Genomic DNA, 10,070 nt, shown 5'->3' with positions numbered 1-10,070 from the left:
AGCATCCTTCTGCCAGCCCTCAACCCAAGGCAGTGGTTATAGACAGGAAGCGCATATTAGGATCGTCAGAGATTTTAAGTGCTACAAACAAATTCTATGGCTTCCAGGGAGCAAATGGAAGTCTGGAGTGGTGAGAAGGAAGAATAGTTAAAAAAAAAAAAAAAAAAAAAAAGTAGATACTTGGGAAAAAATCCTCTAGATCAGACTGATGCTCTTGTGTTCTTTATCCCTCTTCTGTCTACACACCAACCACTGTATTCATGGTGCAATACTGTTTGTTGCATTAAATGCTATACCATAATCTACTCTTGCTTTCCAAAACTGCAACTAAAATATCTGTCGCTAGCAACTCTAGGCACAAACTACTGCAATAGGGAGAGTGGGATTGTTGTGGGGGCACGGGGGAGGGGTGCATTGCAACAGTGAGAATGCTCCTATGGAGATCTGAAAGTCTCAGAGATCTGAAAGTCTCAAAGATCAGACAGAGAGGAATTTTCCTTTATAGGGAGAGGTAAACAGGGCTAGAAAGGACTAGACATGGGAGAGTGATATGAGGAGCAAGTGTCAGTGAATTAAGTGCAGCTATATATTTATGAGGCAACAAATAGGACTTTGGAGGGTCTGTGTCTGTTCTTGGCCTAGGTAAAATAGGGTCACTCATTGAATGGTTGGAGGCGGCAAGAAATCTGTTGAATACTTGTTCATAGATTTCTAGGAAAACTGTTTTCCTAAGCAAGGGTACCCTCTTTCTACAAAAAAATCATAACAGTTTGATTTATTGGAATCTGGGGCAATAATTCAAGCCTTCACAGACTCTGCTAAAGCTCATTTGTTATATTTGACTAGTTATGCTGTAAATCTGAAGAGTAAATCCCCATTTCTCTCTTTTAAATTCCCAGAAGTATTTCCTAGATCTTAAAACAATTAGAAGAAATCTACATTTGTTTTTCTATTAGAGTACCTCCATCCCCACCCCCAGCTAACTCACTGTCAACTTCCCTCATTTTATCTACTTGAAAACTGCAATCCCAGCAGTTTATGGCTTGGCGAGCATGTCAGAACAGAGTTATATCTTCAAAAATTACATTTGAAACCTCACTGAGCTCTGAAATATCCTTTGGCAAGGTCATGACTATGGGATATTACCCTCGCCCCTGAAATTTCAGAAAAGATGTTTGTTTTTATCATTAACATTGTTCACCTGTCCAGTCAATCGTTTTATTCATTTGTCAAATGTTATACTTACTATATGTTAGCTTATAAGAATACAGAAATGGAAATACATGACCCCTGGCTCTCAAACAGCTGAAACTTTGGTAAAGTCACAGACACACCCACACACACATGCACACACACACACACATGTATGCACACACAGAATTACATTACTATGGACTAAGATCTCAATGTTTATAAGCTCAAGGTATATATTTAAAAAGTGCTTAATATTTTTACATATTAAGATTGCATTTAAAGTCCATGCAGACGATAAATAAATCATTTTAATTTTTTAAATAAGGGTCTTAAATGCTTTATTTTAACATAAACCACATCAGAAATACAAGCAGTGTCTGGAACGACGTGACTACTGTGATTATCAGTTTAGGTAGAGAAAGTGCCATTTAAAATTTAGTGAGTCAGAGCCTGGGGATGCTTATACCACCTGTCATTCCCTCTTAACAGCTCTGATCTTGGTCAACTACTTAGAATATTATTGCACCATTCTTCAATCTCTGCCTGCAGTAGCTTAACACAGTCTCTGATACTTTTTTTTGCAATCTAAGTTAATATAGACAAGCATTTTGAAGGCAGCCCTAAGGCCAAGGAGAGTATTTATATCTACTGCCATTCAGAGAATAACAGAGCCAATAAAGCACTCAATAGATTTTGCACTTTTCTCATTATGTTCCTGGGCCTCCTATGGGTATTCTACGCAAGACTGTGGGTGTTCTTAATCAAGAAAAGCAGCAGAATTCTTCCATCATTCTGCACTTGCCATGTTTTCGTTTATACGGATTTCTCGGCAAGTGATATTGAAGTTTCAAAAATATTTTCTTTATTCACTGGGGCATGTACAATGGCTCTAATGTATTAATATTCACTGTCTACATTCGATTAATTTTGATAGACTTGGAAATGTACTGAGGTTTTCCACATAAAAGTTTTCTTCTCGAATATAAGAAGTACATGAAATCCCGGCATGGCCAATACAGCTACAAAGCAAGTATCTCATAAGGTTCCAGTATAAATATAAAAACTCATACTTCCTTAAAGTTGAAAACTATGTAGAATCAATGAAATGTCTAAGCTACTATACCAGTTATCATTAACTGAATTTCTTGTATTTCCGTATGGAGAACTCTTTATTGCTGAGCCCTCCTGGCATTCTCAATCCTCGGTGCTTCCAAAGTCAAGATAGAGGATAGGTTTGTTAAATAGATAAAAGTAACAAGGGGAAACTAAATATTGAATCTGCCCATATGTATACAGGGTAAACACTACCATTTCCCCGCTTATTCATAGGTTATATCTTCCAAGATCTCCAATGGATGCCTAAAGCCACAGATAGTATAAAATCTTACATAAATGATGCTTTTTCCTATTCATAAATATCTTTGATAGAATTTAATTTATAAAATAAAGCACAGTAAGAGATTAATAACAATAACTAATAATATTTAGAAAAGTTATAATAATGTATTACAGTGAAACTTATGTGAATGTGACATTATTAAGTAAAATAAAGATTACTTGAACACAAGCACTGTGATACGAAGACAGTCAATCTGATGACTGAGATGGCTACTTAGTGACTAACAGGCTGGTAACTTATACAACATGGATACACTGGACAAAGGGATGATTCACATCCTGAGAGGGACAGAGCAGGGCGGCGTGAGATTTCATCACACTACTCAGGATGGCGCACAATTTTAAATTTATGGATTGTTTACTTCTAGAATTTTCTGTTTAATGTTTTTGGCTTTCAGTTGAATGTGGGTAACTGAAACCATGAAAAGCAAAACAGGAAAAGGGGAGACTACTGCACAAAATTTGATATTAAGCAATTGAAAATATTTTTTAATTAAAGAATTACTTAAGAATTTATTACATTCTTATCCAATTTAGTGCCAATAATGAAAAATAATGCAAGGATATTGTAGGGGTGTAAGTGATAAAGATGGACCAGCTAATCAAGAGTATCATGAGAGGAGCATTCTAAAGAACTCACATCTTTCTACTGTAAGAAACATTATAATTCAATAACTCTGTTATGATATGTCTAGAATTAGGGTAAACAATGTTTTATACAATACTTATTACATCCTCTACTTTTATTTTCTCTTTATGTGAAGGTTCTAAAATATAGAATTCAATAACTTTATTATTAAGCCTTTCTTTTCTTTAATTACTGAATACCAATACTTCCCTTTACTATGTCTAGATCTTACCAGAATCTTCGACTCTGTTTTTACCTAGCTTATTCCTTATTTGCAAAGCTAATGAAAGACAAAGAGAAGAACTGCCTCTGTTCAAATAACAAAATTATATTTTTATTGTGTGATTCAAGAAAATCTTTTAATGGTATATACTGCATTTGGATAATGATTAATTTGGTTATTAGAATAGTTAAATTTTCTAATATGTTAACCTTGCACTTTGAAATTTTAGCAAGCACAAGTTAAAATATATGAATTTACAGAAACCATATGCCTTCAATTACAAGTCACTGCAGCAGTGATAAATCCTTCATCCAGGAATTACTTGACTGATGCTCTTCATGGATAGTCGGCAGGGAGATGAGAAGAGGGATATTAATGACATTTTCTATATTGGTTTTAGCAAACTGATAAACACAGAAGAAATATGACAAGTGATCCCCACAGTCAAATCTATCAGACTGTAGAAAATCAAAACTACTTTTAAAAACAGAAGTGAAGCTGGAAAATCCTTTTGAGTTTGCTGAATTTAATATTTCTTTTCATCTTGTCAGACATAAAAATAAAATGAAATATCACATATTAAAAACAAAAATTAATTCAAAGTGAATCAAAGGCCTAAATATGAGGCCTGAAACAATGAAATGCATAGAAGAAAACGTAGATACTAAACTTATAGATCTTGGTCTTACAGAGGATTTTATGAATTTAACCTCAAAGATAAGTAAAAGCAAACATAAATCAATGAGACTAAATCAAATTAAAAGCTTCTGAACAGAAAAAGAAACCATTGACAATACAAAGAGGCAACCAACCGAATGGGAGAAGATATTTGCAAACAACGCCTCCCGTAATGGTCTAATATCTAAAATATATAAAGAACATGTACAACTCAACAACAACAAAAAAACAATCCAATGAAAAAATAGGCAGAAGGCCTGAACAGACATTTCTCCCAGAAAAACATACAAATGGCCAACAGATATGAAAAGATGTTCAACTTCACTAGCTATTAGGGAAATGAAAATCAAAACCACAATGAGATACCACTTCACACCTGTTAGGATGGCTATTATCAAACAGGAAAGTAATAGCAAATGTCGGAGAGGTTGTGGGGGAACAAAGGAAGCATCATACACTGCTGGTGCAAATGTAAATTGGTACGACCACTATGGAAAACAGTATAGAGGTTCCTTAGAAAACTAATAGAATTATCATATAACCCAGCAATCCCTCTTCTGGGTCTCTACCCAAAAAATACGAAGATTCTTCATGCACCCCAATGTTCATTACAGCATTATTCCCAGTGGCCAAGACATGGAAACAACCGACATGTCCTTTGACAGATGACTGGATAAGGACTATGTGGTACATATATACAATGGAATACTAATCATCCATAAGAAAAGATGAGATACTGCCTATTGTGACAATACGGATGGATCTTGAGGTTATTATTTTAAGCAAAAGAAGTCAGACTGAAAAAGCCTGGAACTACATGATTTCACTCACATGTGGGATATAAAACTGAAAGCAACGAAAAAACAAGACCAACAAAAATCATAGACACAATAGTTTGGTGGTTACCAGAGGGAAAGTGGAGAAGGGGGTGGTAGAAAAGGGTAAAGGGGTTCAAATATATGGTGACAGAAGATTTGACTGTGGGTGGTAAATACACATGAAATACACAGATGACGTATTATAGAATTATACACTTGAAACCTATACAGTTTTATTAATCAATGTCACCCCAATATATTTAATAAATACATTTAAAGTTAGAAACTTTATTATTGCTTAATTATAAGACTTTCACCTCAAAAAAAAGGTTAATTTTTTAAACTAGAAATGTATTTTAAATAATGCAAGACAATGACACTAACTGGCCTTCTTACGTAATGAAAAATGTTCAAGGTTATCAGAACAAATAGATTACATGTTTTATTCTTGTTTTACTATACTTCAAACATCCTGTTTAATGATCCAATGTGATTCATTGAACCTAGCAACATAAAGTACCCAGTATCACCTATAAGTCCTAATTTCATAAATGGTTCAAAATTCAAAGGCATGAAAAGTTCCAGAATCTGTTACACATGAGAGTTATGCATGCATCTTGCATAAGTCTCTTGTTGTCAAGTCCTGACTAAAGACTTGCAAAAGGTCGTATAGTCAATGCCTTAAACTCTATATGGAAAATTTGATTTTTTTTAATGACAAGAGTTTGAAAAAAATTGAAAATATGAATAATTATGAGAAATGATGGAATGAAGGTGATGTAGTTCAGAGAAGCCAAAATTTATGCACCTGAATTCAGCCGACCTCTGTGGGCCACATGCCACAAACTTACAAGACAGTAAAAAGAATCAAGGCAGCATCTTTTTATAGGATCATATGTTAATTCATCTCTAAATATTTACAGAGAACACTATATGCATCACAGTTTATGAAACATCAATGATTCCGGATGCTATCTTTCTATCTAAAGAGCAGAAAGTACTCACACTTTTCTACCTTTCTTGATTTTTTCCCATAGCTCCCCAGCCCCATAGTATCTGTCAAACCCCGCTTCTCCATTTTTCTCTCTGGACTAGTCATGTTTTCATACATTCAACAAGTGCTGTCTGAGTGCCCACCATATTTTCAGGTCAGTGGCAATGCAACACTGGACGACAACAACAAAATGTCTCTGCACTCATGGAGCTTACATTAAAGTGCCAGAGATAGAAAAAATAAAATAAATAAACAAGTAACTTTAGAACGTCAGGCATTAATAAGTGCTGTGGGGGAAAAAAAATGTGGCAGGGTATAGGCTTAAAGAGAGAATGGTGAAGCCACAAGGGAACTCATTTTAAGGCAGGCTTAGAGAAGCAGAGAGACCTAGTCCATTTTACTATCTAGAGGACATATGCTCCTCGCAGATGCATCAGCAAATCATAGAGACCTGAAGTGGGAGCCAGACTAGTGTGGCTGAAACAGAATAGAAAGGCCGCAGAGTAGAGAGATTGGGATCAGGGATGTCACCTCAATTCAGATCCTATGGATCAAACTAGCGAATTCAAGTCAGCAACTACCTGACAGTCTAATAATAGCCTTTAAATATGTAAAATAACTTGCCATTTTCTCTGAAAACTTAAGAGGAAATTTTCAAAATGAAATTAAATTTAAACATAACATTAATATTTTAGTAATAAACATTATTAATCACAAGAATAGATTACTGAGGGTAGTTATATCATTTCAGAAGGTCACGTTTTTAAATAATATTTATTCATTTATTAGTTATATAAACATGTATCTATCAGGCTCTGACAATATGAATATAGTAATATTGGCATTGAAGATATAATGATAGAGGAATAGTTCCTGCTTTCAAATTAAATACTGTAATAAGAATGGCTAGACAAACACAGATGCTAAAGTGAAATCAGACAGCACCCTGTGCTCCCCCGTCACCCGAGCATCATATTGCATTGATATTATTTAGTTGTTTCTAAGCCCTCCTCCTCTCTCACTGTAAGCTTTACAAGGGATAAACGTTGTCTGATTTGTTTATTGTTGTACTTCTGCCTCAAAACAGTATTTTAAATATAGTCAGCATTGAATAATATTTGTTGCAAGAATGAACAAACTAGTAAAGTAAATAAAATCAACAATCACAATGTGTGACGAGGGTAGTGGAAAACACTTTGAGCTGTACAGTTCTTAAAGAAGGTTCCCAGGCGAGATGATGGATGAGTTGAACCCTTAGGCAGCCCGAAGAATTAGAAAAGGGAGGGAAAGCATTTTAAAGCGAGGGAACAGTTTGTGTGAAGGCATACGGTTTAGAGAACATGAGCCATTCCAAGGCTTTTAATTTATTCTATTATTTGAACAATGGATATCTATGGAAAAAATTGGTTTATAATAAAGGGTCTTATATAAGGAGTTTGTATTTCCTACTGAGTGTGAAGGAGCAGCTCCATTACACTGCCATTTACCAAGATCAATCTACTGGGAACGAGGGGGATGTTCTTCTGTAAGAGGCAGAAACAAGGGCATAAAACCCGGTTAGGAAGTGTTTACAGTACTCCACTTAGAAATAATAAGGGCGGTGCTAATGGGGGTGATGAGGCAGAAAGAAGATTGAAGGATACATACACTAAGACATGATAATCGCATACTAAGAATAAGGAAGAAGACAGATGGCCAGGATGGTTCAGAACTATTTGCTTTGGGATAGATCTGAATTTGTCCAGGATTTATCACTACTAAGGGAGAAAGGCAAACATTCTTTTCTTGATACCTAATTGGCATTTCAAAAATTCAAATTTCTATGTTCAAGCCCTTGCTCTGCTTTTATGAACAAATCACTTCATTTTGTTTACCTTCCTAACTATTTATGAAATTGGTAAGAAAATCAATGTGATGATGGATGAAAAAACATTTTTAAAGTTGTAAAAGTCTACAAATATTAGTGTCATTGTTTATTATTTTCCTCCACTACTTGTACTTTCCATTCTCACATATTTCATTTTTATTTAAGTTTTTCCTTAATCTTTTGCCCGTATTATTTTTCTTCTTTCTCTTTTTCTCTTGCTTTTTTTCTCTTTCAACATAATGAAGTAGCTTATTAGTGCCATATTTAGTAATTTCTCCTTTCTACCAAGGAGTGATCTCATTATTAGAGACACTTCAACAAAGTATGTGTTGAGATATTTCATGCAGAATATTTCATGTATCATAAGAAGTACAGATATCCTTTAATAGCCATACAGAGTGTGTCACAGAACACAAATACTGGTAATGATAATAATGATGTTGATAATAATAAATTGATATTTTTTGAAGATTTATTGAATTCCAGGCACTTTGTAGTACCTCAGTTAATTCTTATAATAATCACGTGGACAGGTGGTACTCCAATTTCACCTGGCACTGAGTCCTAAAGAACAATATATAGCTTACTTAGTAGATGTAGATCAAGTTCATATAGGTATGTCTCCAAATACTTTGCCCTTAGCATTCACTTTCTTCTGCAGAAATATACCTAATTAGTCAAATTAGATACTTTTGTCAGTCATCACCTTTCTATTTCTAATTTTTTCATTCTGTAAGCACACATTCGGCATGGCACTGTGCTTGATGCTGGAAGAGGGCCACGATACAAAAATAATGCAAATATGTATTAAACAAATGCATGTGAATAAATTACATTTGTAAATAAATATAAAATGTTCTACACGTGAAATTATATTTAAATGTGTAGAAGTTGCTAGAATGATGCATAAAAGTATACAAATACACAGCATGTTCAGGAAAAATCAAATAGTTCAGGGCATCAAGACACCAGTCATCTTCACAATGGTGAAGGCAAACCCCAGGAGACTTTCCAAGGGTACCGGGGCCTACAGAGTTTTGTCAGTGGAGGGCTTATTAACACACATATGGTGGTTCTAAATTTTTTATTTGCTTCTTTATTTCTTTTATTCCTTTGGTTGGGCTTTTAAGAGTGTCCTAGTTGTTGGAGCACTTTTATGATAGCTACTTTAAAATATCTGTCAGATAACTCCAACGTTCTGTCATCTCATTGTTGGTGTTGGTTGGTTTTCTTTTCTTATTCAAATTGAGATTTTCTTATTCAAATTGGATTTTGTTTGTATGAGTAATTTTGGATTCTATCTTGGACACTGGGGTATTATGTTACAAGATTCTGGTTCTTATTTAAATCTTGTACTTTAGCAGGCCATCAATCTATTAGGGTCAGAATGTGCATCATGGCTCACTTTTGTTGATTGTGGTTTGAATGTCAATTTAGTTTTCAAACTTTCTGCAAGCTATTCGAGTCTGCTCCACTTGTGTGCTACCTAGTGGCCAATTTGAAACCTGGGTGCTATTTCACAAAGTGGTTCAGTTTGTAAAATTTTACACTGTAGTGTCTGATTAGCTTTGCGCATAGACCACACAGAAGTTCTACTGGGACTTTATAGATTTAAAGAACTCTTTTCATCATCTCCTTCCTCTCTGTAATCCTACTTTAATTCTCTAGCTGGGAGGGGTGAGGAGTTGTGTCTTTGCTGCCTTTCACTTAGTGCAAGGCTAGCAGTCAACAGGGCTCCACCCCATGGTCTCTGCAGTGACTGGTGGGGAAGAGGAGAGGAACCAGCTTATTAGTGCTGGGTGGGAATGGTTGGCAGGGCTCTATATATAGTCTCTATGGCTGTAGCACTCAGTGGGGACACAGAGGGACACGATTTGTTTAGCATTATTCTGAATTCTATATACAGCAGATATAGTCAAAAAAGTTTTTGTCATGTAGGGCTACTCTTTTCCGAATCTTTTTCTTTCCTTCTCTGAGGCTTCTCATAGATGCTTTCTGCATTTTGTCCAGGCTTTTAGTTAAAAAAAAAAAAAAAAAAAAAGTAGAATATGCTTGTTCAGTCTTATTCGGAACTAGAAATCTCATCTACTTATAGTTCATGTGTTCCCGAAGAAAACAAAGAACATCATTCAAATGGTATCTGCATGCCTATGTTCACTGCAGCATCATTTACAGTAGTAAAGATATGGAAGCAACCTAAGTGTCTATCAATAGATGAATGGACAAAGAGGTAGTACATATATACAGTGAAATATTAGTCCATAAAAAAA

This window comes from Pteropus vampyrus, unplaced genomic scaffold, assembly GCF_000151845.1.
Source record: "Pteropus vampyrus isolate Shadow unplaced genomic scaffold, Pvam_2.0 Scaffold88, whole genome shotgun sequence".
Taxonomy (NCBI): domain Eukaryota; kingdom Metazoa; phylum Chordata; class Mammalia; order Chiroptera; family Pteropodidae; genus Pteropus; species Pteropus vampyrus.
The sequence above is the reverse complement of the archived record's forward strand: the minus strand, read 5'-3'. Positions refer to the sequence as shown.